General features: G+C 37.9%; 1 protein-coding gene across 5 annotated transcripts in view; it reads right to left on the reverse strand.

Annotated features, from left to right (window-relative positions):
- Positions 1-1280: 1280 nt before the first annotated feature.
- Positions 1281-15385, reverse strand: part of LOC137752626 (zinc finger protein 19) — a 32263-nt gene continuing 18158 nt past the window's right edge. For 3 of the 5 annotated variants that reach the window (XM_068527339.1, XM_068527338.1, XM_068527341.1), the window contains 4 exons: positions 10100-10243; positions 6513-6583; positions 5604-5741; positions 1287-1647 (listed from right to left, as the gene is read on the reverse strand). The gene's annotated coding sequence lies outside the window, so the exon portion shown is untranslated. Of the gene's footprint in view, positions 1648-5570; positions 5742-6512; positions 6584-10099; positions 10244-15385 lie in introns of those variants that run through there. The other 2 variants (XM_068527342.1, XM_068527340.1) reach the window with 2 other exon arrangements.

The following is a 15385-nucleotide window of genomic DNA, read 5'->3' on the forward strand; positions in this document are numbered from 1 at the left end:
CTAGGGGCCCTGCAGTTATACAGGTGTTCAGGTACACGTTCCTGACTACAAAGTTGCTTTTGAATTTTTGTTATGTTGAAATACTAAAAAAGTAACAATGATGGCAGCAATTAATGTCACAGAAATCATTAGATAAAGGGAAAACGAGGGGTCCTGCATAATTTTCTTTTAATAGACTTAGGTGGTGGGAAGAAGGAACTAGATACTCTACTTACCACCGTGTGCATGTGTGCGTGCGTGTTTGTGTGGGCACTCACATGTGTGTATGTTATGCACTCCCTTTTCTTTGAAACTTCTAAGATTAAAATAGGGGAGAAATCCTGTATGTTGCAAAGATAGAATTTTTTGAAAATTTAGGAAATCAAAAATTCTCCAGGCTCTCCATCTTGATTTATGCTTGAGTTATGTGCCATATTTGCTTTGAAATCTTTGGTTATCAGTAGTTGTACTAAAATTTTGAATAATCCACTTTCATCTGCTTTCTAGATTTCTTAATCTAAATTCATAAGACAGAGCTTGTTGATAGCATAGTTTTCTAAATGCTGCAGGTTTGCAGCCATTACCACTTCAAAGAGGTTTGAATGGAGGAATTTTTTTTCCTTGTTAAGATAGTTCCTGTTTCTGTAGAAACTTCATTTTTAGATTAATTTGTGACGGATGAGCTATCATAATTCAAGTATACAGTTCTTTTTTTCTACCAACTATTGTCATCCAATAGTAAAGACATTAAAGATGCAGCAAGCTTATGAAGTACTACTTTCTAAAAGAAATAGGAGGCATTTTCATCTTTATTATTGTACTTCTGGTTATGCAAACACTTTGAATTTTTTTTTTAATTAAAGATTTATTTTTATTTTTGGCTGCATCAGGTCTTAGTTGCAGCATGCAGGATCTTTCATTGTGGCGCACAGGCTTCTCTCTAGTTGTAGCGCGGAGGTTCCAGGGTGCGTGGGCTCTGTAGTTTGTGGCGCACAGGCCCTAGTTGAGGCGCGTGAGCTCAGTAGTTGTGGCGCGTGGGCTTAGTTGCCCTACGGCATGTGGGATCTTAGTTCCCAAACCAGGGATTGAAGCCGCGTCCCCTGTATTGTAAGGTGCATTCTTTACCACTGGACCACCAAGGAAGTCCCGATGATATAAATGTTTATGTCCCCCATAAATCTAGTCAGAAATCACTTTGGATTTTGTTGATTAAGTTAAACAGTCTATAGTAGGATAGAGTATTGGGTACAAGTGGTCCAAACTACGATAAAAATGCTAGATCTTAAAAAAGAAACTGGTTTTTTAAAAATTAATTAATTAATTAATTAATTTTATTTATTTATTATTTTTGGCTGTGTTGGGTCTTCGTTTCTGTGCAAGGGCTTTCTCTAGTTGCGGCGAGTGGGGGCCACTCTTCATCGCGGTGCGGGGGCCTCTCACTATTGTGGCCTCTCCTGTTGCAGAGCACAGGCTCCAGACGCGCAGGCTCAGTACTTGTGGCTCACGGGCCCAGTTGCTCCACGGCATGTGGGATCTTCCCAGACCAGGGCTCGAACCCGTGTCCCCTGCATTGGCAGGCAGATTCTCAACCACTGCGCCACCAGGGAAGCTCAGAAACTGGTTTATGCACTAAACGTTTTGTGCCTTGGTCTAATAGTAACATGATGTCTGTGTAAAAACAACAGAAAGAACCAGTGTTGAATCACGTTTTATTTCCTGTCATTCTGCATTATCTCAGATTGCTAAATGTGTTCTTTCCAAGAAGTTTTATTGAATTACTGTATACATTTACTGTCCTGTGACAGTTTTGTCATTGTTAGAGATTTCAATAATTAAAATTGGAAACAGAGGCTTAGGTTATTTTCCTTATCAAAACTGTTACTTGGAGCCACATTACTATGATGATTTTCATGCCCTGTACATTGGATGTCTTAAGCTGAGTGCAGTTTAGGGGATCCTTTCTAATTACAGGAAGGTGATCTGACCTGTGAGAAGTCTGTACTATACACTATTTAAATAGCTAACTAGTCAATTGCAAACCAACTGAATGTACAAATCTTAGTGCTGGTGCTGAAATCTCTTTAGAATAGTCATTATGATCTCAAAGTTTGTTTGAAAACTTGCAAGCATTAAGTGTCAAACAAAACTGAAGATGAAACACTAAACACTAATTCTTGTGCTTTAGGTGTACTTCCTTTTTAGAGTTTTTGGTTCTCTGCTATTTTTATTGTACTGTTTCATTTATATTTCCTACACGCGAACTTCGTTTGTGCAACTGAAATAAAACTGCAGTATACACGTTAAAAAAAAAAGCTATGTTTTTCTTTAAAGTACAGTTATTGTTTATTTTTTTGGATTAATTAATCAATTAAATCTCCATAGGGTCTTCTCATATTATTCCTGCCTCTTCACGGGAAGGTCAATTTCACTGATTAAAAGAGACAGTAATACTCTCGTGTGATCAGTTATACAGGTCCTTATTTAGAGAATAAATGACTATGCTACCTTTCCACACTCAGGATACCATGACCGTTAAACAGATGTCACTGGGCAGGGAGTGCCTCTAATACCAGAAGTGCCAGAGGTAATGTTTTTTTATAAAGGAGCAGGGTTTGTGATTGCTGAGTTCCTTTTACTTTTTAAAATCTTTCCTTAAATGCATGCCTGTGTTGGGTTTAACAGTTGTTTTAATAAATAACTAGGTATTGGTTAAGGTTTATTTTACTTTTAACTCTCAGTAGGTTAATGTTCTGATATAAGCATATGCAAGGAGTAACACTGCTTGTTACTCATACTGACAGTATTGCTTCTATTAATTAATAGATTAGTCCAGTATTAAATTAGGGTTGGTTTATTTACTATTGGTATTTAAGATGAATGTGTGGTTGACCTTGAACACTTCTGTAATTGGTGGCTGCTTTTAAGCCAAGTGTTGTTTATGCTTACTCTCTGCGGAACTGTGTATCCTGATACTAAAAGCTGTACCTTTTTCGAATAACATTTAAAGTTATAATAAAAGTTATGTTTCTAAAGTAATATTTAAAGTTGAACTAAAATTCTTTTCTAGACAACCAGCTATCATTAGGCTTGTCACCTTTACTTGTAAATCTTCTCACTATTTTGCCATATAGGTGAGTTTGTTCTTGTAAACTGTTCATAAGTAGCTCATCTGCTTTCAGGTTACCTAACTTACGTTCTCTATGTTAAAGTTTTCTAGTTAAATCATTATGCAAAAGGTAAAAGAGGTAAGCTTTGCTTTTTGGTACTTTTAATACTTCTTTCATCATTCCCTTAGCATACTTTATCTGTAGCACCAGATTTAAATTTCTGTCTCCTATACTTTAGATGTTGAATGAATGTTTAATTCACTTACGGTAGTTGAATTTGGTGGGAAGTTTGGGCTAGTTTCAGTACAAAGTGTTCATGCAGTATGAAATCTCCTGGGTGTAAACCAGGTACTTTTCTTTAAGCTACACTTTGATTCATCCAAGCATATTTTCCAGTATGCTCCTTACAACTTACCTCCTCTTGTATGTTTGGAACTTATTACTCGGATATGAAGTTATCACTTCATAACTTCAAAGGGGGGAGTCAGTGTGTGTGTGTGTGTGTGCGCGCGTGTGCGCGCGCGCGTGCGTCACTATTCTCAATTTACTACTAAATCCTCCTTTGGTTTTTTATTTCATACAGACTTTTATATAAATTATTTTATGTTCCTGAGGTACAGAATATAGCCTATTTCTTCCCCTCCCAGAGGTTACAACTTGATCTAACGTTTTGATGTCTGATAATTTTGCTTACTATTGTTCTTTACCAAAGTTTCCTGAGGATGGCAATACTTAGGGCTGGTGAGGTTTATCAGAGTTTATCAATTACAGAATAGGTTCCTCTAGAGGAGTATGAATCACTGCCAAGTCTTTTGACTTTTAGGTTGATGCTGGTAGTATTCTAGCAAATCATTTTATTGTTATAATTATTTGAATTTACGGCTAAGCATAGTGGGATATCTAATCCCAGTTTAGATCTTAGCTGTCGTGCAATCAGAAATGTGAAAGTCACTTTCATAGCTTATTTTTGTTTTAGCTATGGCTTTTTACAGCTTAGCTAGGACTTCATTTTATTTTGGGGTAATCTTTAACACGCTTTTCACTGGATTTCTAGTAACACGGGTTAATCTTATGACCAAGGTGGCTGACACGAAATTTACCAACCCTAATTAGTTAAAAATTAAGCCAAAAACAAAAGTTTTTGAGTAAGTTATATTATCACTGCCATTTCCCATAAGGGTGTAGTTAAGTAAGTTGTTTTGAGCTACTTTTTAGTGTGCTTGATGCCTGCTCCTTTTAATCTTTTTTTGATTTAAAGGACATTCTCACTGGGATGCAGATACTTTCATGTGTAATTTTATTTGAAATTAATAGAAAGTGTAGGACCAAATCTATGGGTTTATGGAGTTAGTAAACTCAACTAGGTATTTACAGTGCCTTGCTTTAATTATTAAGCTTCATCATGAGGTTGAGTCGGATTCTGTATGTATCATATTTATGTAATTAATTGACAATGTGTTGTGTTAAAATATTGAAATAATTTTTTTCTTGTGGAGATTATTAAAATGTAATTTTAATTTTGTTTGAGGTAAATGACAGATCGAGGGGGATGGCTGTCTGTATAAGCCTTATATATGTATGTAATTCAATGGTATAGTTAAGAGGCAAGTTTGGAGTTGTTATACTTACTTTGGGTTGGTGAAGTGAGGGCAGTATGTTTGTTAGGTGAGTTAGTTGAATCTTATATGCTTTGACTTGTTTTGGGGGTTTGGCAGGGTGATAATGGCATATAAAATATGAGAATTAGTGGGGTAGGGGTTTGATTAAGCAAGCTGTTTACCAGATATGAGTGTGCCTGTGTGGTATGTGTGTAATTGCTCTATATCCTGTGACCATTGATGCAACAACATATTATGGTAGATGATGTTGGAAAATAATACTCAATTCAAGCTCAGCTACAAGTTTCTCGGCAGTGTTAAGACCTCTGATGGCCAGAGCTGAGTCACAGCATGCCCCCCAATTTAAAAATACCAAAAGCATGAAACCAGTTATGTGTGAACATGGCTGATTAGTCATTAGTCCATCGAGGTGTATTATTGAAGGGGAAAGAGTAGGCGATTTTAGGTGAGATGGTCCTGAAGTAATAAGAACCAGATGCCAGATATAGTTCATTTATAGAAATCCTCATGGTTCATTGGCCTAGAATGAGGAGAGAGGCATGTCTGTGGACGGGCTGATTGTGGCTTGATGATTAAGCTCTGGTTATCAGTTATGATAAGCATGATGACTGGGAATGATTTGACTATGTGATATGTATGATTAATAAACATATGTCCTGTGTAATATCAATCATCACTTCAGTTACCCCTGGAATCTAATGTGAGTTGAACTGTTTAATGTGTATGTAATATCAATAGGCTGATGTACTTGCTTATATACATGGGATAATTAATTTATGATTATACATATCATGTATTATGCATAAGAAGGTGTATATACTTACATATGTTGAAGGGCACAAAATGCACAAAGTACACAGTAATGTTAGTTTTCAAGATGTCACTTTTAAATACTTACACAGTACTTAAAGACAGTGTTAATGTCCCATAAGCAAGTTGTTCAGGGAATTGTTGAAGTGGAATTTCAGCTTCGGGTGTTGATGGTGGGGCTGGAGCTTCTTCCTCGAGTCTTAGGGAAAAACGTTGTTTTCCTTTTCTGGTTTAGAAGAACAAAGTAATAAATAACTACAAAGACTCTTCATTTTCGGAGGTTATTTTCAATAATGCTTGTTAGTGGTATAAGGACTATAATTGTAAGAAAGTATAGAATAGATCCTGTTTGTCCGATGATAATAAATGGGTGATCAATGGTTTGTCTTCCAATTCATGTTACTGTTAATAGGTCCCTTACAAGTACTCAGAATAAACATTGGCTAAGAGGTCATGTTATATACTTCATTGTTTCACTGTATGAAGTACTGGGACAATCAATCAAATTAGGAATGAGATGCTTAATGCTAGTACACTTCCTATTTGTTGTGAATAGATCACAGAATTGCATATGAAAATAAGTATCATTCTCGTTTGATGTGAGGGAGAGTGCTGAGGAGGTTAGGTGGAGTGTAACTGTCTCTACCTAGAAGGTCAGGTGAGACTAGTACTAGTATTAGTAAGATTACAAATAGGAACAAGGAACCCAAGATATCCTTAATTGTGTAGTATGGATAAAATGGGATTTTGTCCATATAGGATGAGATCCCTGTTGGATTATTAGAGCCTGTTTCATGAAGGAATAATATGTGAAGAACTGCTAAAGCTGCAATAACGAATGGGAGGATAAAGTGGAACGCGAAGAATAGGGGAAGGGTGGCTTTATCAACTGAGAATCCTCCTAAGAGTCCTTTGACTAGGTTAATGCCAATGTAAGGAATTACTGAAAGGAGACTTGTAATGACTGATGTTCTTCAAAAGGATGCTGGACTATTACCTTAAATAGTAGGATGATTCCGTTGTTTCATATTTCTAGGAAGGTGTAAGATCCATAATACAGGCCTCTCCCTACATGGATAAATAAGCAAACAAAGAATAAGAATAGGAAAGGTCCGTTTGCATATACATATCAGATAATTCATCCATAGTTTATGTTTTGGTAGATATGAGTTATAGATGAGAAGGCAGTTACTGTATCTGATGTATATAATGTATTGTTAAGAATAACCCTGTCGGGCTTCCCTGGTGGCTCAGTGGTTAAGAATCCGCCTGCCAATGCAGGAGACACGGGTTCAAGCCCTGGTCTGGGAAGATCCTACATGCGGAGCAACTAAGTCTGTGCGCCACAACTACTGAGCCTGCGCTCTAGAGCCTGCGAGCCACAACTACTGAGCCCATGTGCCACAACTATTGAAGCCCATGCGCCCTAGAGCCCATGCTCTGCAACAAAAGAAGCCACTGCAATGAGAAGCCTGCGCACCGCAACAAAGAGTAGCCCCCACTCACCACAACTAGAGAAAGCCCATGCACAGCAACGAAGACCCAACGCAGCCAAAAAAAAAAAAAAAAAAAAAAAAAAGAACCCTGTCAAGATTTGTAAAATTAAATATAAAGCAGGGACGAAATTTTCATCATGATGAGCTATTTGATGGGGCTGGTAGATCATTATATGCATTATTAACAATTCTGATTAATGGGTGGGATTTTTAAATGTTGGTCGTTAGTGTTCCTATAGCTGAAATACAATGATGATTTTTCAGGTCATTGGCCATGATTACACTGCATTTAAGAAAAATGATGACACACTGTATTTGTTTTAAGTACTATTTTGGCAGTTTTGTAGGTCTTTCTTCAAAACCTTCACAAATTTATGGTGGGCTTGGGTTAACTGGATTAATTGAGTGGTTGTGATATTGTAATGAATTTTGGTGGATCGTTTTTGTGCTTAATGGTTTTTAAAATTTGTTTAAAGAGAATGTGAATAGTTTTTGGTTATACAACAGTTATGTCTACTAAGCAGTATCCTGAGGTTTGAGAGTCTAATAAAACCCTCTTAGGTACATTTCTTTAATGTTATGATGGACATGCAAATTAAAACCACAAAGTGACATCCATTCACATGTAATAAATGGTTATAATCAAGAACAAACAAAAATGCTGGCAACAATGTAGAGAAATTGGAACCCCCTTACACATTGCTTGTGGAAATGTATAGTTTGGCATTTCCTCAAAAAAGGTAAAATACAATTAGAGTCTGGTTCAAGAACTCAATGCCTAGATATATGACACAAAGAATTGAAAACAGGAGTTCAAACAAAAACTTGTACATGAATATTCATAGCAGCATTGCTGACATTGGCCCAATGGTAGAAACAATTCAAATATCCATCAGTGGATGAATGGATAAGCAAAAGAGGGTAGATCTATGAAGTTCCATATTATTCTGCCATACACAGAAATATAGCAAAATGGTGCCATCTGCTGTGGAAAAACAGTATGGCAGTTCGTCAAAAACAAAGTATGATTCATCACTTCCACTTCAGGGTATATACCCAAAAGGTTTGAAAGGAGGGAGTTAAACAGATATTTGTACACCCATATTCACAGGAGCATTACACTGGCCAAAAGGTGCAAGCAACCCAAGTGTCCATGGATAGATGAATTGATAAGCAAAATGTGATATATACACAAAGGTACGTTATGCAGCCTTAAAAACTAAGGAAATTCAGACACATGCTACAACATGTATGAGCCTTAAAGTCATTATGCTAAGTGAAATAAGCCTGTCACAAAAGGACGAATATTATATGATCCCACTTCTATGAGGTATCCAGAGAAGTGAAATTCAGAGACAGAAAATAGAATGTGGTTGACAAGGGTTGAAGGGAGTTAGTGTTTAATGGATGCAGTTTCACTTGGAAAAAAAGAAGTACAGGAGATGGATGGTAAGGATATTTGTACAATAATATAAATGTGAATGTCACAGAACTATATACTTTAAATGGTTTAAGTGGTAAATGTTATGTTTGACATTTAATCACAATGGAAAATGTGAATGAAGTACTGATACAAGTTACAACATGTATGAATATTGAAAACATCCTAAGAGAAAGAAGCCATGCAGAAAAAGCCACCCAGATCATACTCATCTTGTGTGCTTTAAATCCATCAAGGCTGTGAAAATGAGGGGAAGTCTCAAGATTGCTTCCAGAAAAAGAAAACTGGGTCAGAATGGAAAAAGACATTTTCATGCTTTGGGGCAGGTGATGGAAGTGGGCCAGTGGATTGGATTAGAAGGTAAAAACCGTAATGATTTCTCATATGGGGGTTACAGGGGTGTTCCCTGGGAGAGTGTCCCTTTTTGGGGTGAAACACAATGGAAGCAGTCATTTAAATTGGCATATGTGGTAAAACAGTGATGACTGGGGAATCTGAACTTACAAATAAAGAGTACATTGTACTGCTACTGCAAGTTTTCTGTATGTTTGAAGTTAGTAGAAAGTAAATAACTTTTCAAAACATGTCAACACCATGCCAGAAGAATAGATAAGACATCAAACTTCATGATGAGGCCAAGCCCTACCCAGATTCAGTTCACCCAAAATGGTTAAGCTAATTGCTCTTGTAGGAATCATATATTATTAAGAGGTACTGTGGGAAGATTATATTACTAGTAGTCACTATGTCTTGGGGGTTGTGGATGACCTGGGATGTGGTAGAAACAAAGGGATTTTTGAATTACAATTTTCCACATGAAACTGCCAAAAGTTACAAGTAATACATGAATTTAGTAAAGTTGCATGATACAAGAGCAATACACAAAAATCAGTTGAGTTTCTATACACTAATAAAGAAGTATCAGAAAGAAAAATTAAGAAAACAACCCCATTTACAGCTGCATCAAAAAGAACAAAATGCCTAGGTATAGATTTAACCAATGATGTGAAAGACATGCACAATGAAAACTGTAAGACACTAATAAAGAAACCGAAGAAGACACAAATAAAAATATTCTGTGATCAGGCACTGGTAGAATATTCTTAAAACGTTCATCCCTCCAAAGCAGTGTACACATTCAATTCAATCTCTAACATAATTAAGTGGCATTTTTCACAGAAACAGAACAAACAATCCTATCTATCCTGTGTGGAACCAAAAAGGACCCCAAATAGCCAAAGCAATCCTAAGGAAGAGAGCACAGCTGGAGTCAACTCGCTCCCGGACTTCTAACTACACTATGAAGCTACAGGAACCAAAACTGTGGAATTGGCGTAAAAACAGGCACACGCACCAGAGGAACAGAACAGAGAACCCAGAAATACACCCACCTGTATGTGGTCAGTTAATTTATGACAAAGCTGCCAAGGACATACACTGGGGTAAAGTCCCCTCAATAAACTGATGCCAAAGAAACTAGATACCATACACCAAAGAAAAACACTGGAAACTGTCTACACTACACACAAAATGACCTGAAATCCACAGTTTTCCACATCAAGCCCATTGTCTGCTGGCTTCTCTGAAAATAGACCCCCTTTCAGCAGTCAGCCACATACAGGAAGCTTCTCCCCACTTTTTCTTTACCTTTTACTCCCACGGCGGTGCCTCCCAGCAGGTCCTGAAGACACTGGCTCCTGTCTGCACAGACTAGTGTGTCCGGAGGAGACCAACCTTCTGTCTGTGTTGACTCAGCCAGTCATTGTCCGGAAGCCAAAGCCCTGGAGAATCCTGAGAAGACCAAGCCCCTGTCAGCTGCATGGAATCAAGTCCTCCAGCTGAACATGCACGAGCCTCGAAAGTCAGAGAGGTGGACTTGGCTCCACCTGCTGGCCAGTTGGGAAGTGCAAGCCTCAGCCACTTACCTTCCACTGGAGGCCCTGCTCTCAGCTGGCAGGTCTGATGAATCCACTAAATTTGAAAATTCAGACTCAAATGGAGCCCAAAATCCCATGATGAGCCACAAATGGAAAGAAAAAGATTTGCAAAACACTTACCTGATAAAGGATTTGTACTCAAATTATATCAAGAACTATAGAACAGGGCTTCCCTGGTGGCACAGTGGTTGAGAGTCTGCCTGCCAATGCAGGGGACACGGGTTCGAGCCCTGGTCCGGGAGGATCCCACATGCCGCGGAGCAGCTGGGCCCGTGAGCCACAACTACTGAGCCTGAGTGTCTGGAGCCTCTGCTCCGCAACAAGAGAGGCCGCGATAGTGAGAGGCCAGCGCACCGCGATGAAGAGTGGCCCCCACTCGCCGCAACTGGAGAAAGCCCTCACACAGAAACGAAGACCCAACACAGCCAAAAAATAAAAATAATAAATAAATAATAAATAAAAAATTAAAAAAAAAAAAGAACTATAGAACAAACAACCCCATTAGAAATGGGTAAAATCTGAATGGAGACCTGGCCAAAGTAGATTGTAGGTAAGCATACAAAAATATACTCAACATCATATATCATTAGAGAATTACAAATTAAAACAATGAGATAGCACTACACAACTATTAAAACTGCTGAACTCCAAAAAGAAAAAAAAAAAAAGACTACCAATTGATGGAGTGTGAGGAACAACGGGAACTATCCTTCACTGCCAGTAAAATGAATATACAGCTACTCTGCAAGACATTTTGGAAGAGTTTTGCAAAGCTAAACAAATCTCACCTAAAGAGCCAACATCCTGCCTCCAGTATTTAGACAACTGCTCTGCAGAACTAGGTCCAAACAAAAAGGATGCAATTAAGCATAGCATCTCTATTCAGAATGGCTAAAAACTTAAAGAAATCAGTATGCCCTTCAACAGATGAACACATAAGAAAACTCGGGTACATCCATGTTAGGGGAACAGAATATGCCACCCCAAAATATGCCTGTTTGGCGTAAGGATTATTTCGGCTTGATTGATTGTGTTTAAAAAAGACGATTTCTGAAAACCAAGTCAAGATTACACTTTTGTGAAGGAAATTTACATTTATAAGGGAAATCTCCATTTAAAAAGTTGTCTCCCTCTCTGTACCAGGAATAGACAGATGAGTAAATCTCATGAAACACTTATCAGTGGAGAAGGCCGAGACTTAAATCTGCGTATCAAACATATCCTTTTTTTTTTTTTTTAATTTTAATTTATTTTTATTAATTTATTTTTGGCTGCATTGGGTCTTCATTGCTGCGCACGGGCTTTCTCTAGTTGCAGCCAGCAGGGGCTACTCTTCATCGTGGTGCACGGGCTTCTCATTGTGGTGGCTTCTCTTGTTGCAGAGCACAGGCTCTAGGCTCACGGACTTCAGTAGTTGTGGCACGCGGGCTCAGCAGTTGTGGCTCATGGGCTTAGTTGTTCTGCGGCATGTGGGATTTTCCCGGACCAGGGCTCAAACCCGTGTCCCCTGCATTGGCAGGCAGATTCTTAACCACTGCACCACCAGGGAAGCCCTTCTTTTGTTTTTTAGGTGAAGATGGTATTTAAGGTGATGACTTAGGCCATTTCAGGGACTAACTTTTCCTGGGCATCTCCCATGCATATAGGAAGTACAAATGTTATTAAACTTCTCTTTGTTTTTCTGATGGTAATCTTTTATTATGGGGGGCACTTCTCAACCAAGAACCTAGGAGGGTAGAGGGAAAATTATTTTTCCTCTCATACACATGCAATGGAATACTATTCAGACACAGAAAGGAATAAACCATCAACCCTTGCAAAAAACATGGATTAATCTTACATGTATACAGTATTGCTAAGTGAAAGAATCCAGTCTGAGGAGGTACACACTGTATGACCCCACTTATATGACATTCAGGAATAGGCAAAACAAAGATGGTAGGGCTTCCCACTGGTGGCGCAGTGGTTAAGAATCTGCCTGCCAATGCAGAGGTCATGGGTTCGAGCCCTGGTCCAGGAAAATCCCACATGCCACAGCGCAACTAAGCCTGTGTGCCACAACTACTGAGCCTGCGCTCTAGAGCTTGCAAGCCACAACTACTGAGCCCATGAGCCACAACTACTGAAGCCCGTGTGCCTAGAGCCCGTGCTCCACAACAAGAGAAGCCACCGCAATGAGAAACCCGTGCACTGCAATGAAGAGTAGCCCCCACTCACTGCAACTAAAGAAAGCCTGTGCACAGCAATGAAGACCCAAAAATAAAATAAATAAATTTATTTTTTTAAAAAAAAGATGGTAAACAAGTTATGGGGTGGGGGTTGAAATGTTCTATATGGTACTTTGGTGATGGATACTTGCCACTATGCATTAATCTAAACCCATGGGTTTTTACAACCCAACAAGTAAATCATAATCCAATTTATTTAGGATATGGGAGTGTCACAGGATGGAATACAGAATGTGACAAAGAATCTAACTGATTTAGAAATGTACGAAAAAAACTCACTGTTGGTAGGGCAAAAGGTGCTGACTTAAGTAACTATGGAAATAAATGGACTCTGTAGAGTAAAGGCAAAATGTACCATACATAAATACTGGACTCTATAAGTTCTTTCCCATGGTGGTAATAGCTAACAATAGTAAAACTACTATACCTGTAATCTGGAAGGGAGCAAGCAATGAATTCAATGTAGGACAGAGGTGGTAGGTGGGCATCTTACATTTGGAATCGGAAGTTACAGATAAGCAAAGGCAGAAGGTTACAATAACCATGCAATAATGGATAGATTATATTTCCTCAATTTTAAAAACTTTTGTGCATCAAAAGATGATATCCAGAAAGTGAAAACACAGCCGGCAGAAAGGAAGAAAATATTTGTACATTGTATTATAACAGACAAGAATCTGTTCTTCAGAATATATCAAGAACGTTTACAAAACATCAACAAAAAGACAACACAAAGTTTAAAATGGAAAATGACTTGAATAGACCTGTCTCCAGACAAGAAAAGCAAATAATCAACAAGCACGTGAAAAGGTGTAAAACATCAGCTGTTGTGATGGAAATGCAAAGTAATACCATAATTCAGTACTCCTTCACACATACTAAAATGGTTATAATCAAAAAACAGAAATTAACAAATGTTAACACCGTAGAGAAAGTGAAACCCCACATTGCTTGTAGAAATGGAAAATGGTGCAGCTTATGTGTACAATAGTTTGGCATTTCCAATAAAAGATAAAAATACAATTATCATACGGTACAACAACTCCACACCTATAGACCCCAAAAAATTGAAAACAGGTATTCAAAATGTTGGAGAGGATGTGGAGAAAAGGGAACCCTCCTACACTGTTGGTGGGAATGTAAGTTGGTGCAGCCACTATGGAGAACAGTATGGAGGTTCCTCAGAAAACTAAAAATAGAACTACCATATGATCCAGCAAGCCCATTCCTGGGCATATATCCACACAAAACTCTAATCCAAAAAGATACATGCACCCCTATGTTCACAGCAGCACTATTCACAACAGCCAAGACATGGAAACAACCTTAATGTCCATCGACAGATGAATGGATAAAGAAGATGGGATACATATATATGATGGAATACTACTCAGCCATAAAAAAGAATGAAATAATGCCATTTACAGCAACATGGATGCAACTAGAGATTATCATACTAAGTGAAGTAAGTCAGAAAGACAAATACCATATGATATCACTTATATGTGGAATCTAAAATATGACACAAATGAACCTATCTATGAAACAGACTCACAGACATGGAGAACAGACTTGTGGTTGCCAAGGGGGAGGGGGGTGGAGGAAGGATGGATTGGGAGGTCGGGGTGAGCAGGTGTAAGCTATTATATATGGAATGGATAAATAACAAGGTCCTACTGTATAGCACAGAGAACTATATTCAGTATCCTATGATAAACCATAATGGAAAAGAATATTTAAAAAATATATATATATATGTATAACTGAATCACTGCTGTATAGCAGAAATTAACACATTGTAAATCAACTATACTTCAATAAAAAATAAAAACAGGTGTGCAAACAAAAACTTGTACACAAATATTCATAGCAGTGCAGTTCACAATAGCCAAAAGGCAGAGACAAGTAAAATGTCCTTCAAAGGGTGAATGGATAAATAAAATGGGGAAATCCATAAACTAACCTATACCATATAAAGGAATAAAGTAAAATGGTGGTGCCACTGTGGAAAACAATATGGTAGTTCCTCAAAAACTTAAACAGACAATTAATATATGATCTGTCAATTCTACTTCAATGTATATACTCAAAATATTTGAAAGCAGAGACTGAAACAGATATTTGTACAACCATATTCATAGCAGCATTATTCATAATAGCCAAAAGGTGGCAGAAACCCAAGTACCCATCAACAGATGAATAAGTTAACAAAATATGGTATGAACGAATAAACACAATGGGACATGATTCAGCCTTTAAAACTAAAGTAATTCTCATACATGCCACAACATGGATGAACCTTGAAGTCACCACGCTGAGTGAAATAAGTCAGTCCAGAGAGGTCAAATTCAGAGACAAAAAGAATGTGGTTTCCAGGGGCTGAGGGCTGTGAGTGAATGGATACAGAGTTTCACTTGAGAAAAATTTTTAAAGTTCTGGACATGGATGGTGAGGATATTTGTACAACAGTATGAAGGCAGCTAATGCCACAGAACTGTACACTTAAAATGTTTAAATGGTAAATGTCATGTCATGTATTTTTAATAACAGTGGGGAAAAATGAATTAAGTACTGATAAGTGTTACAACATGGCTGAACACTGAAAACATCCATACAGAAAAGGCCACCCTGATCACACACTTGTCTTGTGTGCCTTAAATCCATTAAGGTTATAAAAATAAGGGAAAATCTAAGTAATCATTCCAAAAAAAAGAAAACTGGATCAGAATGGAAAAAGATACTTTCAAACATTTGGACAGCTGGTGAAA

The sequence above is a fragment of the Eschrichtius robustus genome, chromosome 19 (genome assembly GCF_028021215.1).
Source record: "Eschrichtius robustus isolate mEscRob2 chromosome 19, mEscRob2.pri, whole genome shotgun sequence".
Lineage (NCBI taxonomy): Eukaryota > Metazoa > Chordata > Mammalia > Artiodactyla > Eschrichtiidae > Eschrichtius > Eschrichtius robustus.